Genomic DNA, 25,964 nt, shown 5'->3' with positions numbered 1-25,964 from the left:
AGTAGGAAACAGAATACGGGGAAGGGCATGAATTCTATTTCTTATAAATTATGCCGACTCCTCACCATACTTCTGTATGGCACTCACATAGACCATGCACTAACTACTTTTTTGATATTTTAAAAATTTCTCTTAGTACAAAAAGTTTAACTCGTGTTTTGGTTTTTCATTCATACCTCCTCCAAAGCGGGGGTTTTTCTGTACAAACTTGTTGAAGTGAAAAAATTACTCATAAGGTTAGTGCTTTGTTTTGATGGAGAGATTGCATTTTTCCTTTACAAGAAAAAAGTTTTTGATTTTATAAATGTGTTCCACATAATCTTCCATGTATATTTTGAGTTTTCTTTTTAGATTTTGAGAAAAAACCTATAAAGCAATTTATCCATGTTATCCTATTTATAGATTAACTACTATGACTTATTTACATATTTACACCAATTTACACATCAACTACTATGACAAGGCCAGCCATGCAAGATTAGTTTTTCTATTTTTTTGTGTCAAACATTGCCAAGGGCCTCAATTATTAGGCAATAGTCACATGAAGCATATGTGCACGCGCACGCGCACGCGTGTGAGATAGACAGGGAGAATCGAGAGAGAGAGAGAGAGAGAGAGAGAGAGAGAGAGAGAGAGAGAGAGAGAGAAAATCAAGATGGAAAGAAGATATGTAAGCATTTAAGAAGTAGAAACCTATATAGTTAATTAGTCATAATCTTGAGCAGTCATAACTATGGAGACTTGTGTTTGGGGGGGGGGGGGGGAGAGAGAGAGAGAGAGAGAGAGAGAGAGAGAGAGAGAGAGAGAGAGAGAGAGAGAATGAGCATACATGCATACAAAACAGAGGCAAGATTGACCTTTCATGAGCAAAATCCCCCCCTCCCCCCCCGGTGTGTGTGCATGCACATGCATTCTCTGCCTATTTTAGGACTAGTAGCATATCTTTGCCAGTGATACTACAACTAGAATATACCTAACTGGTCTACCTACCAGAGTGATGGCACAATTATCTACTCACCTCACTCAATAGCAGCTCATACTAGACCATTGTATTAGTTCCCTTTTTTATATTGTATTTTCCCTTTTTTGTAGACTTCTTATCTTGAGTTTGTGAAGAAGAAGAGGTAAAGTCTTTTGCCTCCATCTTTGTGTGTGTGTGTGTGCACGTGCGTGCTTTCAAGAGCTCGATCTCTCTCCTTCTCTATCTTCTCGCATGGTATTAGAGCCTAGTTGTGTTTGAGTAGCTTGGAGCAGCAAGCAGGAGCAGTCTAAGAAGCGGCTTTGGTATTCCTAGGAGCCATCGTCAGCGATCTTTGATTCAGGTGATTCCACTTGGAGAGTGTGTATCTCAAGGTTTTATAAATTCCTTTGGACTAGGACTATGTAGTCGTGGATTTCTATTCTGAGAGCATTTTGACCCTTTTTTTGGAGTTAGAGTGCATTTGCGTTCATAAACGCTAAGTTTTTAGATTCTACAAATCTACATATAGGTGTTGCATAAAGATTTGGTTTGGCTATAGTGTGCATAAATACTCTTATGTACAATGAAACAGGTGTGTGTACACAAATTTCGATTATAGGTGGTAACCGAATTTTTTTAGAAGGCTGCTTGAAGATTGTGTGAAGGACTGAAAACATGTCATCTAACAATGATGGTGTTAACCAGGTAGTCAGTGAGAAACTGGACGAGAACAACTTTCATGCTTGGAAGTTCAGAATGACCAATTTCCTTATGGGCAAAGGTTATTAGGACTACATTGATGGAGAGCATGAGGTAGCACCACTACTACCAGCGGAAGGTGGGACTGCTGTGCAAATTAACACATTTAAAAATTGGAACAAGGGAGCTCAAAAAGTCATGTATTGGCTTTCTTCCACTATACAAGATACTATGATTGGGCATATACAGGATGCCCAATCTCCTAAGGAGGCTTGGGACACTTAGCTATCATTGGATGTGACCAACACAAAGGTAAGGAAGCTGCAATTGAAGATTGAGTTGAATATTGTTCAAAAGAAAATCATATCCATCAATGACTATTTGCTGACAATAAAGAACATATGTGAGTCACTTGCATTGATTGGTGTGACAATCAATGATGATAAAGTAGAAGTCTGTTTGCAAGGTTTGGGTCTTGAGTAAAAATAGTTTAAAACTGACATCCATCTTCGAGAGAAAATTCCCTCGTTTACAGATTTAGTGTCCTTATTGATTGTGGAAGATAAGGAACTTGAGGAAGACTCATTATGCAGGGTGGAAACAATTATGAACAGGTCATTTTCAACAACAAAGGAAGAGGAAGAGGACATGGTATAGGTTGTGGACAAGGCCAAGGAAGGGGAAACCACCAAGAACAACAATAGAACAACAATCATGGTCAGAACACATGTGGTGTTCGAGGAAACTTTTGAGGCAGGGGGAGTCGAAAAGGTCGTGGAAATGTGCACCACAATAATGCGGGTCAACACGGAAACGTAGTATGTTGGGACTGTGGAAGACGTGGTCATTTTGAATGTGATTGTCCAGACAGGAGGCATCAAAACAATTATGTAACTACTAGCAAGAATCCAGATGAGCCCAAGAGGCTATTTGTGGTGCAGCACATGTTGAATACTATGTTTGAAAATGTGACAATATCAAGTGATAATGTCTAGTATGTGGATTCTGTGGTCATATGACCAACCATGGTGAATGGTTCAAGGAAATGCAGACTTTACAAAGTCCTGGTTATGTAGAAACTAAGGATGATACTGCACATCCTATCATGCATACATGAAATGTGCCATTGTCTATGAGAGATGGTAAAGTGAAGTACCTGGATGATGTACTACATGTACCCAACATTACAAAGAACCTTGTTTCTGTTGCGCAAATGGCTGAGCAGGGTTTACAAGTCATGTTTAACTCTGATGGTCTATTTGTTGAAGAGCATAAGAAGGATGGAAGACTGGTTGTGCAAGGAAAGAAAGTGGGAAGACTGTTTACTTTAGATGTAAATGTGCCCGAGGTGAATGTTGCCATGTTTGCACGAGGTGCAGGTGTTGTTCCAAATATAGAGATTTGGCACAAATCGTATTAGTCATGTAAATTTACAGAGTCTGAAAATGATGTAGACTAAAGACATGGTTACATGTTTACCTATGTTTTGAGTTGTTGAAATGCCAAACGTATGTAAAGATTGTCAAGTTGGAAAGCAAGAAAAAGCATCCTTTCCTCATGATAAGCATGTAAGCATGAATGCATTGCATTTCATGCATATATATGTATGGGGTCCGACAAAGACTCCATCTATGGGTGGATGCAGATACTATGTGAGTTTCATTAACGACCATAAAAGGAAGGTTTGGATCTACTTCATGAAGCAAAAATGTGAGGTGTTAATGAATTTTTAGAATTTCAAAGTTATGGTTGAAAAACAAATTGGGAAACATATAAAGTGCCTGAGATCAAATCGGAAGAATATGCACATTGTAGAAGTGGCTAGAGCATTGATGAATAAGAAGAACATGCCTCATTGTTATTGGGTTGAGGCTGTTGTACATGGTATGACACCTGAAGAAAAGTTCAATGGTGAAAAACCAGATGTATTAGATCTTAAAGTATTCGGATATATTGGTTATGTGCATGTGCCAGATGAGCTACACAGTAAGCTTGATCCAAAAGCCAAAAAATGCATGTTTGTTGGCTATCCCTTGAGCAAAAAGGGTACAAGTATTACAATCCTATCACATGGGTAAAGTGAGGGTGAGCAAGGATGTCATTTTTTATGCAATGGAAAGTTTGTATGCTGATGTAAAGGATGACTTGGGGGCTGATGTAAGATAGAATGTGGCTGCAAAAAATACAAGTACACAGTCATAAGTTTTGAGTGGGCTACAAGGGTCCTCTAGTGCAAGTCATGGTGAGAAACCATGGAGTGGCAGGTTACGTGAAAGAGTGAGTCCTACAAACTCTTCAAATGTATTAAGGGAAGGAAAGGAAAAAGTTGATGATGCCTTTAAGTTACCAAATTTGAGTGATGGTATGATGATGCCAACAACAGTGGTTTTGAGTAGAGTTTGGCATACCCTACGTAAAGCATTCGAGTGCTGGAAGTGATCCTGGACCATGTAGGTTAGAAAGAGCAAAAAATATTGTGTAGAGATTGAGTTATGATAGTTATGTGTCTTGTCATTGTGCATTTATGGCGCAGATCAGAGAGGAAGTAGAACTCACATGTTTTGAGGATGTTGTCAAGGATGAAAAATGGCGGGAAGCTATGGATGAAGACATGGTTACACTTGATGCAAATGGAACATGGGAATTGGTGCCGTTACCAAAGGATAAGAAGGCAATTGGATGTAAGTGAGTTTACAAAATAAAGCATAATTATGATGGAGTGTGAGCAGGTACAAGGCTAGACTCGTGGCCAAAGCTTATGCACAAACTTACGGGATTGACTATGAGGAGATATTCAACTCCGTAGCTAAAATGTCTATCGTTCGTGTGTTTATTGTAGTGACTGCCACATTAAAATGAGTGTTGAAACAAATGGATGTAAAGAATGCATTTTTGAATGGAGACTTGGATGAAACTATGTATATGGAGAAGCAACAAGGCTATGCAAATATGAGGCTACGTGACCTTGTATGCAGGTTAAAGAAAGTATTGTATGGGCTGAAGCAAGCACCTAAAGCTTGGTATGAGAGGATTGTGGCACTCCTCATTTCATTGGGCTTTGAGATGTCTGATATAGACCATTCATTGTATGTGCGGAAGAATGAGGTAGGAATTGTGGTAATATGTATCTATGTGGATGATTTGATTGTTGGAGGTGATAACGTGGTTGAAGTAGAGGGCGCCAAGGCTCTACTTATGCAAAAATTTGACATGAAAGACTTGGGAGACTTGCGGTATTTCTTGGGCATTAAAATTATTTTCATGAAAGAAGGTGTATGGATGTCACAAAGGCAATATTCTTTGGATATGTTGAAAAAGTACGGTATGGCTGATTGTAAGCCGATTCCAATGCCCTTAGATTAGAATTTGAAGTTGGGAAATGATGTAGGTCAAGTGCTTGATAATACTATCATGTACATGAAGATTGTGGATAGCTTGATCTACTATACTATCTCACGTCCAAACTTGAGCTACAAAATTGGATTGGTGAGTTAGTTTATGCAGTCTCCTAGGAAACCACACTTGGATACACTGAGGCGTACTTTGTGCTTTTTGAATGCTAATTTGAATTATGCACTCTTTTATAGGGCTAATGTGTACTTGCAGCTCTATGGATACACAAACGCGGATTGGGTTGGTAGTACATACGATCATAGGTTCACCAACGGATTCATGTTCTCACCTGGGAGTGCTACCATCACATGGATCAGCAAGAAGCAACCTACGATTGCTCTTTTGAGTACATAGGCAGATTACAAGGGTGCTGCAGTGGTGGCATGTGAGGTAGCATGGCTAGGATTGCTAGTTCACGACTTTGGAGTACGTGTATAGAGGAGGCCGATTGTCATTTATTGTGACAACCTTAGCAACATACAATTGGCACAAAACCCAATGTTTCATGCCTAGACAAAGCACATTTAGGTGCACTATCACTTCATCAGAGAGAGGGTCTTAACAAATGACATCAAGCTGGAGTACGTGGCGATGGATGATCAGGTTTTAGATATCTTTATGAAGGCCCTTGGAGCAGCAAAGCTACGATGGTTTTGGGCAATGCTTGGCATACGAGAGATGACATCGAGCTTGAGGGTGAGTGTTGAGATGTCAAGCTTAACATGTACGACTCCAGGATGACTATCACCAAAAGTCATCATCACTGGTGCACCTTGGTGGATACGCATATCTTCGCCAGTGATACTACAACTGGACTACACTAAGCTCGTCTACCTACCGGAGTGATGGCACACTTATCTACTCACCTCACTCACTAGCGGTCCATACTAGATCGTTGTAGTAGCTCCCCTTTTTATGTTGTATTTTCCCTTATGTTCTGTAGACCTCTTATCTTGAGTTTGTGAAGAAAAAGAAGTACAGTGTTTTGCCTCCATCTTTGTGTGTGTGTTTGTGTGTGTGCGCGCTTCCAAGAGCTAAAGCTCTCTCCTTCTCTATCTTTTGACACACAGCCTATTTCCACTTCCCACATAACATTTTTTGACTTTCCCCCGTTCGGGTGGTCATTCATCTTGATTTTGGAGACATTGATATTACAAACATAAAAAATCCTTAAAAATCCCATTTGAACCCTTATCAGATTCTGATGGCAATTTTGAAAAATGCCTTCAGAATTCTCAAATTTGCTAATTCACATACATTCGTCTGCTCATTCTACATAATTGGCCCTTCTACATTGTTTATTTTCTCTCACTAGAATGGCCAATTCTAGAAAGAAAAATTCATTTCAGTAGACCAAAAATGAAATTTGGTGACATTACCCCACCCTTGAAATCATAGTCACGATCGACTATGATTCTATTCAGGAGATGTATCTTTGGTGCATTGGATTTTTGCTAAGTATCCACTTTTAGCACATTGGACATTGTTCCAAAGTAAAGGACCAGTCTACTTGGAACTTGGAAAAAATGCTTCCACAAGTATGTCTACCCAGTGAGCACTAGCACCTCACTGTAGAGCAGATTGTGAGTGTACTAAGTATTTGTGAGAACCTCTGCCGCAAGTATGCAACATTGGATATGCATACACGTTACATTTACGTATTAATGAAGTGCTTGAAACAACCAATTTTCAAAGAGAGAAGGATGTAGTTCTTCATTCATTGTCATTGACTACATTGATGTAAAAACATTAGGGCTTTGTATGCAACCCATTGTAGGTGTCTACAAGTGGCATATTGTCCTTCAATTGGGTCTCTTGCATCCATTTACATCTTCAAAAGGATAATTTTCAAACTTAATAAGATACTAACATAGTACCTTCCATTGTGTATCACCTTGTCTTCGTGGAAAATGATATGCTCAATCTACAGTATCTCTTTAGCCCCTTCAAATTTGAGAGCCTTCTTCTACTACTACTGGCTCATGTGGTGGTGGCTCACCCTTGTGGCCCTTTAGTACACTTACATGGAATGAATTATGGATTGGCCAATGAGAGGGTATCTTAATTTGATAACCCATTTCATTGATTGGTCATAGAATTTGGAATGGTCCATAATACATGGGTGATAGTTTGCATAGTACTTTTGATGACCCGTGAGTTGTCTATGCCAACTTTCCCTTGTAGTGTGCCTTAAATGAGCTTTGGGAAACTTTAAGAGAAGTCAGCAAAGTAGCCTTGTGCTTTTGTTGTGTGATAGATATAACTTTTTTTATCTTAGAGAAAGAATCTCTTAAGTCATGACTATACTCATTAGTAGTAGCGAACATATTCCCATGCATTTTCAAAATGGTGGAAACTTTTGACCTTCCTCTCATCACCTCAAAAGGTGCTTTACATGTAGAAGAATGCACAATATTGTTGTATAGTATTCTAGTAGAGGTAGATTGTGAGACTGAGGGAATTTCCATGAAGGATTCTCAACCCTACCACCCATTATATAGGCCCTTGGCCATCCATACTTAGAATCCCCTTTCCACATCTAGCAATCAACCCTTGGCCTAGGTTTGTGACTCCCCTCGGGTTTGCCCTTGGCATTACATTACTCCCCATTGGAGAAGCGTTTTTGTCCTCAAAAATAAAAGTGGTGATATCTTCATAAAAACTAATGTTTTCCACAGTGGCATCCTTCATGGATCCAACTATTCGTTTAATTGAAACACAGCTTAGTAGGAGGTTCAATGAAACCGGAAGTAACATCTTGATTTTCCACATTTTTGTCCCTTTGCAACAGTCTTGTGTAATTGGCTCATATACAACATAGTGTATAAACTCCATTTCGACCCCACATGAGCATACTAAACGAGTTATCACAACAAAGATGTACCCCAAAGAGTACCTCTTTTCACTTTCCATGAAAGTAACTGGCTCAAAAAACTTATCAGCAAAATATAAGTCCTTGAACTTGTTATCGATTTCCATTAGTAAACAACCCACCATAATTAGTGTTCAAGGTTGAGAACTTAACGTTAACATGAACGGACTAAATCAAGTCACAAACATACTTTAACTTATGGTAAAAAACTCCAACTAGAGAGATACATGCTTTCTAATTGGATTTCTTATTGCTAACATACTCTCTTCGCATATCCTTTAGCACAAGATTACACTTGTAATTTGCCTATCTTGTTTGGATAACTGATAGTACTGAGGTGTGTTTCCCCATGGTTTACAGACAATCACCCAAAATGATTGGTAAATGAGAATCACAATGTTGTACAACATTGTTGCGGAATCAACAATGTTCGAAATTAAACAAAATCATATTCAAAAAAGAAATATAGATGCGTACCTAGAGGTTGAACATAGTGTTCACTTACCTATAGTCAAAGGCACCTATCCAAATTTTCCGCTTGCAAAGGCCTAGGAATACTGATTAAAAATTAGTGAAAATCAAGTAGTATTGCACATGTAACCCTGGGTGTTGCCTTTGCAATCCAAAACCCTTGGTTTAAATCTACATCGTCAAACCCCTTGGTTAGACTTTGTAGGAAAATTGCTCAGCTAGCAGCTAATAGTAATTGAAGTCCACTTTGGAAGTTGAAATTGTCCACTACCCCTTGTCAGCATGTGGACTTCTATATTTGAAAGTGCAAGTATGAAGGTTCCAAGAAATAACCATCAACACTTAATAAGTGATTTAGAAATTACGAGTTGGATCGTACCCCATAACTATACTCATATAGACATTCTTAGTGCTATAGATAAAATAGGAGATCCACTCAAGCTGGAATCGTATTCACAACTAGATACTTTCTAGACCTGAAAATCCATAATCTCAAGTTTTTGTGAACAGCCGTGCTACCTGAAATGATGGCTTCATTTAGACACCTTGGTAGAGATAAGCCCTTATGAGTTTAAGACTTCAAAAACTCAACTTGATCTTCACACTTAAAGTGTGTAGTGCTAAGATAACACCCATAAAATCACTAATGGTAAGACTCTTGTTTGTCCATTAGAAATCGATGGGTACTCAACTAGATAGAATTGTTCAATCTTAAAAGTAGTCACTGATGGATTACAAACAGATGGACTACAAATAGATGGCTCTTAGCCATTCAAAAATAGGTGGCTCTTAGCCTTTCAAAAATAGACGTCTCTTAACCCCTCCTGTTACCATATCAACATAGAAATATTTTAGTAAAATCATGCCTAATTTAAATTTTTTTCGCAAAGAGAGAGAGAGAGAGAGAGAGAGAGAGAGAGAGAGAGAGAGAGAATGTTGGGTTGAAGAAAATCCCTTAGTCGACTGTGTTGTATGCCCCCTGTGTCTACCTTGGTGTAGACAATTGGTATGGCATAGCTTTTCTTATAAGTGTACAACAATGTGCTTTGTACAACATTCTCGTAGAGAGAGGTAAGATAAGTCACATCTTGACCCACGTACCTTGTATCTGGTCGTGACTGTACCATAGTGACTTAAGTATGGCACTTTGCCTCTGAATAAACATAAATAAAAAGTGTTTGTAGACATCAATAACTTAATGTTTCCTTGACAAGGTAGTTGGAGTTATAACGAAAGTGTAAACAATACTGAGGTGAAATTTTATCTACCTCACCCGCATGCCATGCATGCAGAGATGTTGCCCTTGGTGATGAAGCCCCCTATAGATTGAGGTGACACCAAAAATTCCTTACACAAGCAAACATGGATACATCACAATGCGTTGTTTTGTCAACATGTACTTTGCCAAATTCTTGAACCTGTGTGCCAATGGGAAATATTTTATCATGAGTTAGAAGCCTTGCTTTACGTTAAACCGTCAAAGCACTTTGCTTTGCACGATAGGAAATCCTTGCCAACTTAAAGGTTAAAATGTAAGAACTCTTGAAAATTTCTAACCTGGTTGCTCTTTTGTGGTAATTTGTCTTGAGTCTCCAAAATAAAAACTTTCTTGAATTTGGCTCATAGCCATATCTGGTGTGCGAGAGAATGTCGTTGTATGCACCATATATGCCCTCTTGTGACGTAAAACCCTACAGACGTCTTGGCAAGTAATTTCCCATTTGTATTCTCATAGAATATTCCAAACATGGAAAGTCTTGTGTTTGTATGATACCTTGCAGTAGCCCCACTTTGGATACTACCATTGCTCATGGCTAATAGATACTCTTGCTCACTAACAAATGTCATAGCAAAAGAAAGTTGACCTTGTCGAGCATTCATCGATAATCAACCTTGTCAAATTGTGCAATGTGTTAAAAAACAAAAAAATACTCTCAAGAGATGTACCTTGTATCTTCTTGGCTTGATTACTATTGTAATGGAAATGGATTATGAACTTTGAGAATAGCGGAATTATGAGAATTAGAGTGAGCATTTTTATGAGACTACTTTGAGAACATAGAGGGTGAACTTAATTAGCAGTAGAAACACAACAATTATACTTAATTAACTTGGCATGAACAATACTTTTGCAAGAGAGAGAATTAGAGAACTTGATAACAACTGAGGACCGGATTTATGTGGAGCCAGTCCCCCTTCCAATAGGCTTTTGTATTATACATTATCCCATCAAGAGAGACTTGGTACAATACAATCTTTGGGTTCCTTGTGACCTAGGTGATGCAATGAAGATGGAAAGCTTCATGCATCGTGAGTATAACATAAAATTTGTAAAATCATTAACCATCCCCGGCCTGAGTCTCAATGCCTCAAACACCTTCAAAGGTGGAGAGAGCTAGTGGGGAATGAGGGTAGGGAAGAGGAAGAAGAAGCATTCATATGAGAAAGAAATAGTTCCTCACTTATTATCACTCTTCTTGCTTAGCATATCACAACATCATAGTAATGAAGATGAAGAAGATGGAAACCTTAAGCATTGAAGCATGGATCTTGGTTGGATTTGCATTCCATAGCCAAGAGTGTTGGTGTAGGGTCTCAACTTCTCAACAAGCTTGGATAAGGAAATAGAGCTCTTTCACTTTGCACCTCACACAATGAGTGTGTGCGTGTGTGTGTGTGTGTGTGTGTGTGTGTGTGTGTGAGAGAGAGAGAGAGAGAGAGAGAGTATACCCCTCAAGCTAACCCTTAGCTCCCTTGGTCGATCCCCCCATGTAGCTCATGAGAGAATTCGATTGGACCCAATAACATGCTTTAGTTAAATCAAGCAACCATGGCAGCCTTGAGACAAGTGTCCCCCTTTTCCCTTTGAGAGAGAGGAATTGATAAATGCATAAACAATTAATTAAGTTAGCTTAATTATCATTGGACCCCTTGAGAGGCCAACCAATAGGCTTTAGGCACACCATGAGGGCAACATGGAGAGGAACTTGACAAGTGTCCTTGTTGCTTCTTTAGATCAAGCTTGCCTTGTGTGAGGGTGTGTGTGCTCTCTCTCATGCTCCTACAATGAGGGCCCTCCCCCCCTTGAGTAGGGATGTTTTTGATGTTTGGGAACACCTTGACCCCTAAAGCACCTTAGTCATGGAGCACCTTAGCACCTTAGCACCTTAGTCATTAAGCACCTCAAGCAGCTCAAGCACCTTAGTCAATTAGCAAGCACTTCAAGCACTTCAAGCACCTTAGTCAACAAGCACGACAAGCACCTCAAGTTTGGGGGAGGTTCCCACCTCAAGCACATCCCTAGCTTTTCTAAGGTCAAAGGACTTTCAACACTAACCTTTGGAGGTTTTTAATGAATCTAACCCTAAGGTCTTTAAGCTCCATTACGTAGCCTTGCTCTTTGACATACCATCTCTCATTTGGACCCTTTAACCTTGGCCCCATATTGAGATAGATCCATGAGCATATGTTCATAATCTAACCCTTGTTCTTGTTTATTCTCCCACATTAAATGACCAATTTAATATGAGAAAACCATCTCGGCTGGTTAGATATTTAGATTTTATGACACTACCTCTCTCTTGAAACCACAGTCATCCTCGACTATGAGGTAGAAGAAATAAAGCCTTCATCATTAGTCAATGTTTTTTAGCGGCAGGTAGAGGATCCCTTTTTACCCTACGACATCATACCAAGATGGATGAATAATCCATTTGGGGCTTGGGAGACTTAGTTGCCACAAGCATGTCTACTCTTGAGTCCATTTCATTCTCCCAAAGTAGCGTGACAAATTTACTTGGTGTTTGAGAGACGTCGTCATCACAAACATGATAGGCTAAGCATACATACTACTTCAATTTGTGCACAATAAATAGAGAATTGGTCTTATAAGACAAAAACATTGATCAATTACTTACTCTAATGTAGCATTGTAAGCATTGACAAGGTTCATACTATCCTTAAGATGTATTCCTTGCATCCATGTAGCATCTTCAAAAGGAAATTTTTTGAACTTAATAAGATACCATCAGATAATCTTACCATATCGTAGTACCTTGTCTTCATGCCAAAGGATAGCTTCAGGTTGTAGCACCTCTTCTTGGTCTTCGATTTCTGAGGGGTCTTCAATAATTGTTTCTCTTGGTGGATCTCCTTTGTAGGGCTTAAGTAGGCTCACATGAAAAGCGTTGGGCAACTTGTGTTGATAAGCCATGCCATTGATTGGCTTCAAGATTTGAAAAGTAATATAGTATCTTTTTTCTAGTTTAGCATAATACTTTTGATGACGCATAGAACTTTTACCCGTCGTTTGCCTCAAACAAGCCTAAGTGGGAAACTTAAGTAAGATCCAATCATTTTATTTAAACGTTAAGGCCCTTCTGTGCTTGTCAGCAGTAGCTTTTTGCCTTTGTTGAGAGATGGATATAGCCTCCTTAATCTTTTGGAAAGATTCTTGTAGGCCACGGCTATATTCATCGATATCAAAGATCTTCCCATGTACTTTAAGTAGCAATGGACTTTTAGGTCTTCCCTGTGTGATCTCAAAATGTGCCATTCCTAGTAGTATGGACAATATTATTGTACGCATAATCTACAAGGGGTAAGTACTTTTCCCATTTTGAGCGTTGATCTACTTATGTAACATAAGTCTTTAATAGATCAAGTATCAAAGACTAGCTACTATCACACTTTTGCATTTGTTTGTGGGTGATAGGCCAAAGAGAAATTCAATCTTGTACCTAGATTTTCAAAGAGACCTTTCCAAAAATTACTGGTCATTCTAGGATCTCTAACTGACACAATGGATGTTGGCAATCCATGGTATTTGAAAATTTGAGATATAAAGAGAATTGCCATTTGGTGTGCCTTAATAGTATTTTTTACAAGAATAAAGTGTGCTTGCTTGCTAAACTTGTCAACTATTGTCCATATTCCCGCATTCCCATGGATAGAATTTGGTAATCCAAAGATAAAATCTATGGATATACTCTCCCATGGTGAATTAGGGATTGGCAATGGTTGGAGTAATCCAGGTTGCTTCCCTCTATTATACTTGGTCTTTTGGCATACCACGCATTTTGAAAGATACTCTTGTATGTCTACTTTCATGGTAGGCCAGTAAAAGTACGTCTCTACTCGTCAAAGTGTAGGTTGAATGCCCCTATGCCCCACTTAGGGAGGAGCATGGGATTCATACATCATTTTCTCGCACGAAGGTAGTGGGTAAGACATAGCCTATTGCCATGGAGAAGATAACCATCCTACAAGGTGAATGGTTCTTCTTCCTTTCCAAATGCAAGGATTGACATTATGTCTCTAAAGTCGGGGTCAGTAGCGCACTCATCTATCATATAAGATACATCATTGTGAGTTCCTATAGACTCCTCATTAACTCTTGGTCATTGTAAAAGTGCATCGACCACTTGATTATGCTAACCAACAATGTGAGCAATATTAAACTAAAACTACAAAAGAAAATTTGCCCACCTCATTTTTTTGTCCAAAAGGTTGGTTTACGTCATGAAGTATGTGAGACTTTGGTGGTATGCTCGCAAAGTAAATTGAGTCTCCAACAGATAGTGCTTCCATGTGTCTAGGGCATGTAGAATATCTAAAAGCTCTTTTTTGTATATGCCCGAGACTCGTTCATCAGCATTGAGCATTCGGCTCAATGTCGACGAACAACTAAAAGCTGTTTTTTGTATATGTCTAAGACTCGTTCATTGGCATTGAGCCTTCGGCCCTCATATACTATGGCATGCACTTCTTGAAGAAAAACTGCTCCAAGGAAATCACCACAAGCATCACATTGGACCTCAAATGGTTTTGAGAGATCCGGAAGCATAAGGGCTGGCTGGGAGGTAAGCTTCTCTTTGAGCTTGTCAGAAGCATTTTTCTCTTTAGCAGTCCATGAGTACTTAACGTTCTTATGTGTTAAGTCATTCAATGGTCCCGCTATTTGGGAGAATTTGGCTATGCAGCATCTATAGTATGCACACATACCAATAAAGCTTCTTAGCTCATGTAGATTCCTTGGACTAGACCATGCTTTATTACCTCCAACTTTGATGGATCCATACAGATACCATCTTGAGAGATAATGTGACCTAAGTATTGAATCTCTCAAAGGAATAATCCACTCTTCTTTTGATTGATAAAAAGCTTGTTCTCCCTCAAAGCTTGAAAATTCACATGAAGATGTTGCTTGTGCTCCTTCAAGAACTTGGAGTAGATGATGATATCATTTAAGAACACTCCAAAGAACACTCCAGTGAATTTACGGTAGGATCTAAAGTTTTCTCCATTGAACGATTGAATGTTCCCGGTGCATTAGTCAAGCCAAAAGGCATGACTAGATATTCATAAAGACCAAATGCTGTATGAAACGCGGTATTTTCAATATCTTCATTCACTATCCTTATTTGATGATAGCCACTTTTAAGGTCAATCCTACTGAAGTTGGTCAAACCTTGTAGCTTATCAAACATATCTTCTACGCGTGGTACGGGAAATTTGTTTTTGATAGTTACACTAAAAGCACTAGAGAACAAAAGGGAGAGGAGCTAGGCCTCACCATCCCTTTGTCTACCAATTCTTCTACTTGACTCATGATCTCCTCTTGTTGAGCTTGGGAGACTTGATAAGGAGGCTTGTTAGCGGTGAGCTCCCTGGTAGGAGATCAATTCAATGGTCATCATCCCCTTGTTTTGGAAATAAGTCCATATGGATATCATCGATAAACACATCTTGGAATCCAATAAAAAAATTAGACAAGTCTAATTCTTCTTGATTCCTAACACTTTGCTTTATTAAAACATTAGCATATTTTAGAGACTCTTTGACAAAAATCACGTACGCAAAAATTGAGCTTTTCATTGACTTATCAAAAGCATGGTGAATTTACAAGCGGAATAGTACTACCGGACTCAGTAGCATCTATATACATGCTCTTTTCTCTGTAGGTGAAGTAGATTCTCCTTTCAGAGAACTTCATGTTGGCAGCCATGGGATTGAACCATGGTGCCCCCAGAATAACATCCTCATGTTGGAGAGGAGAGATGAAAAAGTCTTCTTTGTCGACATAGATTTGGACATGAAGCTCAACTTCTCAATCAAGGGAGTAACAGAGGCTTGTTGTCCCTTGAAATCTCTATCATCAATTACAGTATCTCCCATCTCAAAACCTTCAATGCCCAACTTAGTGGTCAACTGTTTGGTGCATACAGGCATATATAGGCGTATGCACACCAAACCCTATAAACACTCTATTGTTTCAAAGAAAGCCATGTAATTCAATGTAGGATGAGTTTTAATCATGATGTAATTAGAAAATACCCTTTTTACTCCTCTGAGTCTACACCCTTGTAAGAGGCCAGATGGTCGTGGGAAAGCCCCCTTAACTTTTAAAGTCAAAACCCTTAGTTTTGAGAAAAAAATCATCATTAGTTTGAAGAATAAAAAACGTGCACTATGGAGGCTCCTTCCTACTACAACTTGTAATCTTCTTTTCTCCTGATTTGGGAATCAGAATTTGTTTCCAAATAGCACATTGCGTTCCTTGTCTCTTGCTCTACAGTCTAAGTGTAATCATTTTCAATTTTGTTGTGGTTCGTGACACATTGTTTGTGAGCTAAATGCATTGATTTGGAGGTTAAAATGGTTGTTTTTTGATGTTTTGACCATGGATAAGTGTTTCTATGATTAAGGAAGACCTTTCCAAGTGCTTCTGTTTCAGTTTTCTGCACATTTTTTTGTGATGGATCGTGATTTATGTACCTTCCCAGATGGTTACAGAACTTGGTAGGATTGAGCTTTTAAGTTTTGTGATACCTCTCCTTAAGTTTCGTGGTGTTCCAGATTTGTTTGGATGCCGAAAAGCTGTGATGACCTAGAGTGGTGAGATTGGATGCATACTGATTGTCTGACTAGGAAGTGGTTAATTTGGTTGTGTCGTAGAACGAGTAGCCCCTGAGTTCACTTTGGTGAAATTGACACTCTCATTAAGTCTCCATGCCCCATCCCGAGTCGCTTCCTTGCATATTAACATTATGTTAGTACAAAAGAGCTATGTTGTAGACGTCCGTCGTGGCGACCCGCTAACATTGGCACCGCTGCCGGGGGAACCGATCCTTAGGTGGTGAGTGACTCAGTGTACAAAAAAAAATAAAATCTCCCTTCAAGCTTTTGATACCCGTTTTGCTTACACATAGACAGTGAAGCAGCTAGACGTAGGTTTAGTGCTTGATAGAGGCTGGAGTTCGTGACTAGCTAGTGCTATTTCTTAAGAGCAAAGAAATTTGTGAGTGAAGTACAAGATAGTATTTCGTTCTTTGATTTGTCACATGCTTGGAAGGGCTATTCCACCACACACTTTGTTGTTATTTTCGTATTGTTAAGTTCAGTTGTGTTTGCAGATTCATTTCATTTTATAGAGGTAGGTTAGGAAACAAATTACACCATCATTTGGGGCCAAAAGGATTGAGGGAAAAACTGTCAAAAACCTTATTTTGGTGTTGAAGACCATAACTTTGAAAAGTTGAAGAAGTGATGGTCAGAGCTTCAAAACTAGACCAAACCCAACAAAACCTTCAAGAAGGGGATAAAAACACTGGCTGAAAAAGATTGTGCTAAAAACTTTCAAATTGCCTGTCCAACATGGATCACGATCCATGTACCATTTGGGCAAAATGTGCTGAAACTATTTCCTTTGCTTAGAACAGGTTCTCAGGAATCAAAACCTTGAGTTTGGTCAGAAATAGAGTGCTAAAAGATCAGAAAATTAAAAGATTGGGGTAAGCAGAGCAAAACCTTGAAAAAAGGGGAAAACAATGAAAATATGACCTTTTACTTGTCCAAATTCAAAAAAGGATGAGAATTGGGATCAACTAGAAGCAGGGAATCAACAGAACCAAATTTCATGTACAAATGCTTCCCAACATGGATCGTGATCCATGTTCCAGGTAGACATCTAATAGTGAGATTTGATCAGTGTACTCTTGATTACTAAGTGAACAACTTTTCCAAAAGGAGCCATAGACAAAAAGTGAAAAAAACTGGGCAAAATACCAAAAAAAGAGTTGACGGCAAAAAACCGCAAAACAGACACAAAATCTTGCTTCTCTAAAAAGACTTGAGGAATAGCATTATCATACCTTGTGTGATCAGCTCACAAAGTGTCAGTCCATAATCTTGCCAAACATGGATCGCGATCCATGTACCTTTTTGGAATTTTGACCTGATAAAAGGCAATCAGGGAAGTGATAACAGTTAAAACACTTTCTCCCAAAGGACCCTTATCAAAAAATTTCAAAAAGAGGACAAAGGGGGAAAAAATGAGATCAAAGGAGAAACCATTGAAATAAACCCTAAAGCTGACTTTTTTCTGTCCTAAAAAGATTTAAAGCATTCAAAAACCATATAGCCACCATCACTAGTAGGCCAAGGACTAGCTGTGGGACAAAATCCAGTATATTTTGACACAAAGAAACATGGATCGCGATCCATGTTCCCCTGACACAAATTGATACCAAACTGGTACCATAGCTAGAGGGCATCACAGAGAGTCTAGTGGTCCTTCCAGAGTTGAATTTGGGTGCAAGAAACCATCCCAACAACTCATAATTGATAGAAGCTCAGGCAAAGTGACAAAATCAACTTAGCCTCCAATCCAAAGGTCCAATTCCAAAAAAATTGGTACCACAAGATCTCTCTATTATGTTAAATGTGATGATGGCAACAAAAGTTCAATTGGCTTGTCAATATGGATCACGATCCATGTACCTCTGAGTCCGAACAGAAACAGAAACTTACCATACAAAGAGCTAGTCCATAGCAACCTGGTGTTTCTTTCAAAATTAAAATTGGCCCAAATTGTTGAGGTTGTGTAGGGAATTGTGTGCTAAGTTTTGTCAAATAAAAGCAAGAACTAACAAGAACGGTTGTAAGCTCACCGGTATCAAGCAAACTCTTGATAGGTTGCAGGTACTAGAAGATACTACCGAGCAAGAAAGATCAAATGGGAGATTCAAACTATTTAATGAGGTAACTCGGTTTGGATTTTGTATTACCAATTCTTCATGAATTTGCGGTGAGGAAGATTGTACCAAAATAGGAACCCCAACATCTTTGATCAAGGGAGTAATCACTCGACGGAAGAAAGTGTGAATCAGAGACCACTGCCGCCTTTGGAAACCATTTTAGAGGAGAGTTTTTCTGACACTTCGTCTGAGAGATCATACAGCCTCATGACTGAAGATTCTAACAAGTCAAACCCTAAGGGAACAACTTTGATGTGTGCAGGTCCTTCTCAGCCTGCATTGGATGTAAAATTGTTGTATTTGAAGTTTCAATTTGAAAATTTTCTTAAGGCCAAAATCTGTAAGGATGGAATGGACAGCTCTTGTGTTAAGTTGGAAAATAAGCAGAGCGAGTTCAAAGACCTTGTAGATGTTGATTACGACGGGGATAGATATTTCGACCGAGAGGGAGTAATGTACCTGGTGGTTCATAACCCTTTTATTGTGGATAAATGGGGAATGACCGGCACCAAGGACAAAGTAGATAGTGAACTAGCCGATGCACCACCCAAAATGGAGAAGCAAAATGCGGTACTCAGACGCACCAATGAGACAGAGCGCCTTAACACAGACAACACATATGTGGGGCTTTATAAGTTCAATAATGGAGAACAAACACTCTATTACAGGTGTGACGAGCCCCGCAATATCAAAGAATTGACAGACCAAAAAAACTTGTATGTTAACACGTACATGAAGTTCAAAAGTATTCAGGTGGTTAGTTATAGAGGATATACATATTTTGGAGGACCACTCCACCAATATTATGTAAATCCAGAAGAGGTAAAAACCACGACTATGCACACCAGACCTGAGACTGTAACGGTGACTCCCTTGAGAATCAGGGTAGAGGATTCTTATGGACATGAACGAGTTCCAAAAACAGAACCTTTAGGATCGACGGTGTCTAGGGCTGCCATGAACACACATAGGGGCAGTACTGTTCCTGACATCACCTACGCCACTGGAATCCCTCCGACTATAACATGAGATCAACTTGATGAACGTATAGAGCATAGGATACCACTGCTAGTACCAAGAGGAGATTGTGAACCTAGAGAAGCCATACCAGGTGGACCAGGAGTTGTTAGAATGGTTGCATAGGCTAGACTTATGCGACCATCTCAGGTGGCAAAATGCATACCCAAAAAGTATAATGGATTCGGAGATTCGTATGTCCATGTTCAATCTTCAAACAAGTGTTGAGAGCGGAACAAGTAACTGATTTCCACACTCAAATGAAAGACTTGGGTTGACATTAGAAGTTACTGTGTTGACTTGGTTCCAACCATTAAACAACTTGGAATTCCCAAGTATTGAGAAACTTCTCTGAGAATTCACTGAGGAATTCTCAAAAAGAGGGATCAAGCATAACACTGTCTCCCAGATCTATGCATTTAGGAAAAAGGAAAAAGAGAAAGTGAAGGAAACATCGCTTTGTTTCAAACAATACACAGAAAGACACTCTGCTCGAGAACTACCTCAGGATGAAAGACTATTAGTCCTTTTCATAGAAGGATTGCAAAATGACACGCTCAAAGGCATGTGTAACTTTTGAGCAAGTCACAAAAGAGGTGTTGCATCTTGTACAACTGCAAGGCATATGGGGAGGTGACTGAAGACACAGATCCGGGGACGAATAGACCCTCTTCAACCACTAGTGAGTCCACGACAAAATTGGGAGGGCAAAACCTAACTGTGCCAGACGTTGATCGAATGATTGAGGAAGTGATCAGGAGGATAAATCAAGGAAACAGGACGAACCCAAACACACGACAACCGCCCACCCAAAAATGCGATACTTGTGAAGGAGATCATCCAACCCAGTGGTGCAACCTTCAACAAAGGCCAGGAGAAAATGCACAGCAAATATTGAAATGGTGTGCTATAGAACAAAAATAGACAAAACATGAAACTCACGAATGTAATTGGAACTATGTTAGAGAGAGACAATACAGACCACATGGGGGGCAACAACTTCTCCCCCCTCTAAGGTACCAAGCGGGGCAAAACAACGCAATCTTGGGGCAAGAAAAAGCTCAACCTGTGTTGGGACATCAACCTGCCTTACCCGAGGAAAATAGGGCTATGGTAAGGATTTTTGAACCCATAGAACCACCTTCTGATTGGAGTATGGTCCAAGTAGTCTCATATTTAGAAGATTCAGACAATACTTATGAGAGGGGATTTGATGGGAATGCATATGCTCCAGAGGGACATAATCCATGGATGATTCTAGAAGAAATGCCTGAGCCCTCATACACATCACATCCAACTAAAAACCATTATTTGGTCGATGAGAATATGCTCATGTTCATTGAAAATCAAGGCTACAAACCTAGGGGCTACCCTCCTAGAACATGACAACCAGTGGGAGATCCACAAGCTTCTCCACCACCTGTAGGACCATGCTATGAATGTGGCGGTGATCACTGGGCTAGATTTTGTCCACACAAAGGAGAACGGGTGAAATTTTTTGGATTCTGTGACCGGCGGATGCACGATTGACCATCTTATTCCATGCTGTCCAAAAAACCCCAAAAACAAAGGAAAAGCAACCATGAACAAAATGGGGATTGTGCCAACCTCGAGTGGATCAGAAACATAACCGAACATTCCGATAAACGCGTTCACTAGAGCTCAAGCACATGAGGCAGCAAGGAACGTCCCAGCCAGCCAAACAAAGATAGACAACTTCTTTGTCCGAACCCCTAGAAAATCTTGGAAGTCAAAATGAAACAAGATGAAAGCCAAAAAAGAAAAGGAAAAAACGGCCTTGGAAACCAAATTGTTGAAAACAGAGGAATAACGCAAAAGGGAAAGAGACCTTAAGGGCAACAACGAGATTAAAAAACCATTGGATCTGCCATCAGGAGGGTCAGTCTTGGTACACAAGGTGTTCAAACCTTTGGACGCAATTCTAAAAGCTTACGAGGCAAGGCTAAAGCCTAACCAAACCCAAGAGGATAGGTGGTTAATGTACCCTCATCCAGGCTATGAGAAAGAGAGGCTAAATATGTGCAGGGAGCTCATCCAAGCCCTTCAAGCGCTTATGGAGCCATCAGTTCCTACGGCTCCAAAAACCAAAGTACTAATCCGAGAAAAGATTCAAAAGTTAGAGGGGCGGGAAATTGAATAAAATAACCTACCAAATCCCGTAGATGGAACACCATTGGATATGAGGATGGTAGCCAATACAACAGATGGAATGCATTCTCAAGTACCACTGCCGATTCCGGAGGTAGAAGAACAATGGCCTCAAGAGCTATGGGAACAGATCAAGAATAGAATAGATGGAAGTGCCACACTTGTGTCGGCTCCCATCCCAGAAATCCACCTGGAGCATGAGCTCTACCCGAATGACATCAGATCATTGTATGGAGATGCAGGCACAACAATATCGGAGGACAGTAAACCACAGTCGTTGAAGACTTTACCTTCATTTATTGGTAATCCTGAAACTCAATTGGAGGTAAGGAAAGTCCCATCTCAATGGAAAGCCAATCCTAACATGATGGATACTAAAACTCTTCACGAGATGATGTCATGTCCTATCCATTGTACACTGACTCTGTGAGAGTTACTGCATATCAGACTGCATCGTTGGGACGAGGTCGGAAAAAATCTGGAAAAAATAGGGATGGTAATTCCTTCACCCGAGTTTTCTCCAAACACACTAAATACACGATCCTTGAAACAAACTAAACATGAGCCAGTATCAGTGAACAAGGTAGGGGATTATTGTGAAGGTGAAGAAGTAAATATACCCTACCAGTGGAGTACAAAGAGATTAAGTCGATAGCAATCTTAGATAGCGGGGCTGAACTAGCCATAGCTACCAAAGCCATGTGGAAAAAATGGGAAAAACCTGCTCTCAAAAAGACGAGAATGAAACTTCAATTGGTAGATGGGTATCTGGAAAGACCCATAGGCATCTTGGAGTAGATAGTAGTAACCTCTTGTGGAATTGCATTTGAACACACATTTCCTATTATGAATTTCGATGAGAGAAAAATTTCGACATCATACTGGGCAGACCATTCGTGCGTCAGCTCAAAATGGTGCAAGATTGGGGCTACGACTATATCTATCTCAGGAACAAGGATGTCACTACGAAAATTAGTGTCACATATCATAGCTATAGAGACATAGAAAGAACCCCACGAGAAGACTTGCATTCCACAACTGGCTAGGAAGGAGGAATACCGGCTTGGCTACAGAACAAAGCTCACCAGTGGACAGGAGAAGCTTCAGAATGTGGAAGTCTAAAAAAGGAAAACTGCATTCTTGATAGGACTGCACAAGACGAGGCATACATACCAGAGCCTTTTCTAGAAGAGATGTTCGAACCTTTTGGATGGCAACAAATACTAGCACTCTTGATGTTTGTGTAAATGAGGTGACCCTCAGCAAATCTTGTGATGAGGAAGGGTATGATATCATTCCATTCTGGATGATGGGTGTCAACCTAACTCCAAGGATAGAGGGGGAAGTCCCTGACAAGGACGGGGTGGCCGAGTGCCGATGCATAGTGGGCAAAATCTCTCTAAGAGACCTTAACCAAACGGATGAAGAAGGTTTCCAAGACTCGATGGATAAGATGCTAGAGGATAACGTGGACGAAGAGCTATCTGGTAGCTCAAGTCAAAGCATCAAACGGAAGGATCGACGGGTGATCTACTATGATTTCCAAACCAAAACCCTCGAAGACAACACAGGTATTGAGATAAATGCAAAAACAACCAAAACAAGCACATGGAGGACTCAATACCTCTATTAACTGACAAAACGCAGTATTTATGTTAGTAGAAGTGACTGACTGCCTCAAGGACAGGATATGAAAGAAATACATGAAACCTGACTCAACCAAAACCAAAACAAAAAAAGCAAACACACAAAAACTAGAAAAAGAGAAAAATACCAAAAAATTGATTAAGTTGTCCAAAATGGAGTGCAAAGTCAAATACAATGAATTGAAGTGAGCCTTGAAGGAAGTTTGGGCTACAGAAATGGAAACTAATGAGGAAACGAATGACGATAAATTTGATGCACCTTCCCACTATAATAAGTATACCATTCAGGATAGGAAGATCATGGTGCAAAAACCCAAACGAGATCCCAAAGAACCAGGAATTTCATATGATGGGCTTAAAAACACCAAAAGCATCAACTTAGGAGAACCAAGTGAGGAGCCTAAACTAGCATACATTGCCACGGATCTTACTGAAGAAGAAGAGCAACTTCTAGTCGATACGCTCAGAAGATATAAAGATCTCTTTGCATGGTCATACAAAGATCTAAAGGGGATAGATCCTGAGATATTTGAGGATCTTTCAGGACACGATTCCCCTTAAGAGTGATGCCAGACCATGCAGACAACGTCCTTACACGTACAATGAAACTTTTGCCAAAAAAACTAAGGAGGAGATAGACAAACTGAAGGACACTGAGTTTATCTACGAGATTGAGCACACTGATTGGGTGTCCCCGATTGTGGTGGTACCCAAAAAGAATTTGCAAACTACGTGTCTGTGTAAACCTCAAACAGGTAAATGCAGCCACCATCAAGGATAACTATCCACTGCCAATAATCGATCATGTTATTGAGAGGGTAGCAGGGAAAGAGGCCTATAGTTTCTTGGATGGGTTCTCAGGCTACAACCAGTTAACAATAAAAGCAGAAGATCAGCATAAGACATCTTTTGAGACAAACTGGGGTGGATTTGCCTACAGGATAATGCCTTTCGGCTTGACGAATGCCCCGGATACATTTCAAAGACTAATGAGCCACGCATTCAAAGAATATCTCAGAAAATTTCTAGAGATCTACATGGATGATCTTTGTGTTCACTCTCATCGACAAAGTGACCACATCACTCATCTGGGAAAAGTCTTTGAAAAATGCAAAACGTATCGTATTTTCTTAAACCCGAAAAAATGCGTCTTCATGGTAAGATAATGTAGAATTTTGGGCCACATTGTGTCCAAAAACAGAATTTCAACTGATCAAGAAAAGGTACAAATAATTGATGCACCAACGAAGATAAAAGAAGTGGAAGCATTTATGGGGCATTGCGGGTACTACAGGCATTTCATATATATGTATGTTGTAATAGCTAATCCATTGTATGCCCTCATAACTAAGTTTGAATAAACGGAGGAATGTGAGTAGGCTTTCCAAAAATTGAAGCAACAGCTTCAATTTTGCAAGCCCCTGATTGGAGCAATATCTTTCATGTTCATGTGGACGCATTAGCCTATGCCATCGGGTGCATATTAGCCCAGCCACGAGAGAAGAAATGTATTTTCCCATTTGCTACTCTAGTCGGCAACTAAACAATCCAGAGAGAAATTATACCACCACGGAAAGAGAGGGTCTGGGAATGATCTATGCTGTCAAGAAATTTAGACACTACCTTCTAGCAAACAAGTTTGTCTTCTTTCTGGATCATCAAGCACTGCTATATCTACTAAACAAACCTTGCAACACTAGAAGAATGGTTTGCTGGTTTATACTGCTGCGTGAGTTTGACTTCACGGAGGTAGTAAAAAATAGAACAACACACCAAAGAGCAGATCATCTTTCATGACTATTTCATGGGGAAGCACCTGAGGGTGTTGATGATGACCTTCCTGATTCATATTTGTTTAACATCGAAATGGTGACGAGATGGAGCGAAGAGGTCATTCCTCTACTCACAATTGGCTCATTATAGATAGAAAGACAACCATCACTTATCCATCAAACACAAAATCTCCATATTTAGCAGAACGGTTGTACAAACACGGTAAGGATGGGATACTGAGACTATGTGTACAGCCGGAAGATACCACCTACTACCTCAAACAAGCTCATATACAAAATACAGGATTTCACAATGGTGAAACACAGATAGGCCAATGGCTACAGAGACTGGGTGTCTACTATCCAAACATGGAACACAGTGTCCATACATATGTAAAATACTGCAATAGTTGTATAATGCAACCCCCAGTGGAACATGCCACCATGTTTCATGTAGTACAAGCACTTAAATGGAGTGCTCACGTAATTGAGTACTTAAAAAACCAAACCTTTCTAGCGGAATGGGGCAAAGCAAGAATGAGAATTGTCGAAGAAGAGGCCAAACACTATCTGCTCATTGCCAACCAACTGTATAGGCAAGGAAAGGACAAACAACTACGGTTTTGTGCTACAGAAAGCAAATATTACGTTATCCTAGATCACACACACTCAAGACAGCCAAGGGGACATTCTCTGTTGATAAAACGGCAAGGCTGGTGCTACACTCAGGCATATGGTGGCCAACCTTGTTTATGGATGTAGAGACATATGTCAAACGATGTGATGAATGTCAACGCACAAAACCACCCCAAAAGAGAGATGAAATGCGACTAAGGCCAATGATGGGAGTACGTGCTTTTGCGAAATGGGGCATTGACTTCATTGGTCCCATCATACCTGCAGGATACAGGACTCATGCACAATACA

At 39.8% G+C, this 25,964-nt stretch overlaps 1 pseudogene; it reads left to right on the top strand.

Annotated features, from left to right (window-relative positions):
• The first annotated feature begins 1,636 nt into the window (after nucleotides 1–1,636).
• LOC147438014 (uncharacterized) lies at nucleotides 1,637–3,080 on the top strand (annotated as a pseudogene).
• The last annotated feature ends 22,884 nt before the right edge of the window (nucleotides 3,081–25,964 follow it).

Source organism: Adiantum capillus-veneris, chromosome 17 (assembly GCF_014529385.1).
Source record: "Adiantum capillus-veneris isolate H3 chromosome 17, ASM1452938v2, whole genome shotgun sequence".
Classification (NCBI taxonomy): Eukaryota; Viridiplantae; Streptophyta; class Polypodiopsida; order Polypodiales; family Pteridaceae; genus Adiantum; species Adiantum capillus-veneris.
This window is presented reverse-complemented; position numbering and strand designations above follow the sequence as displayed.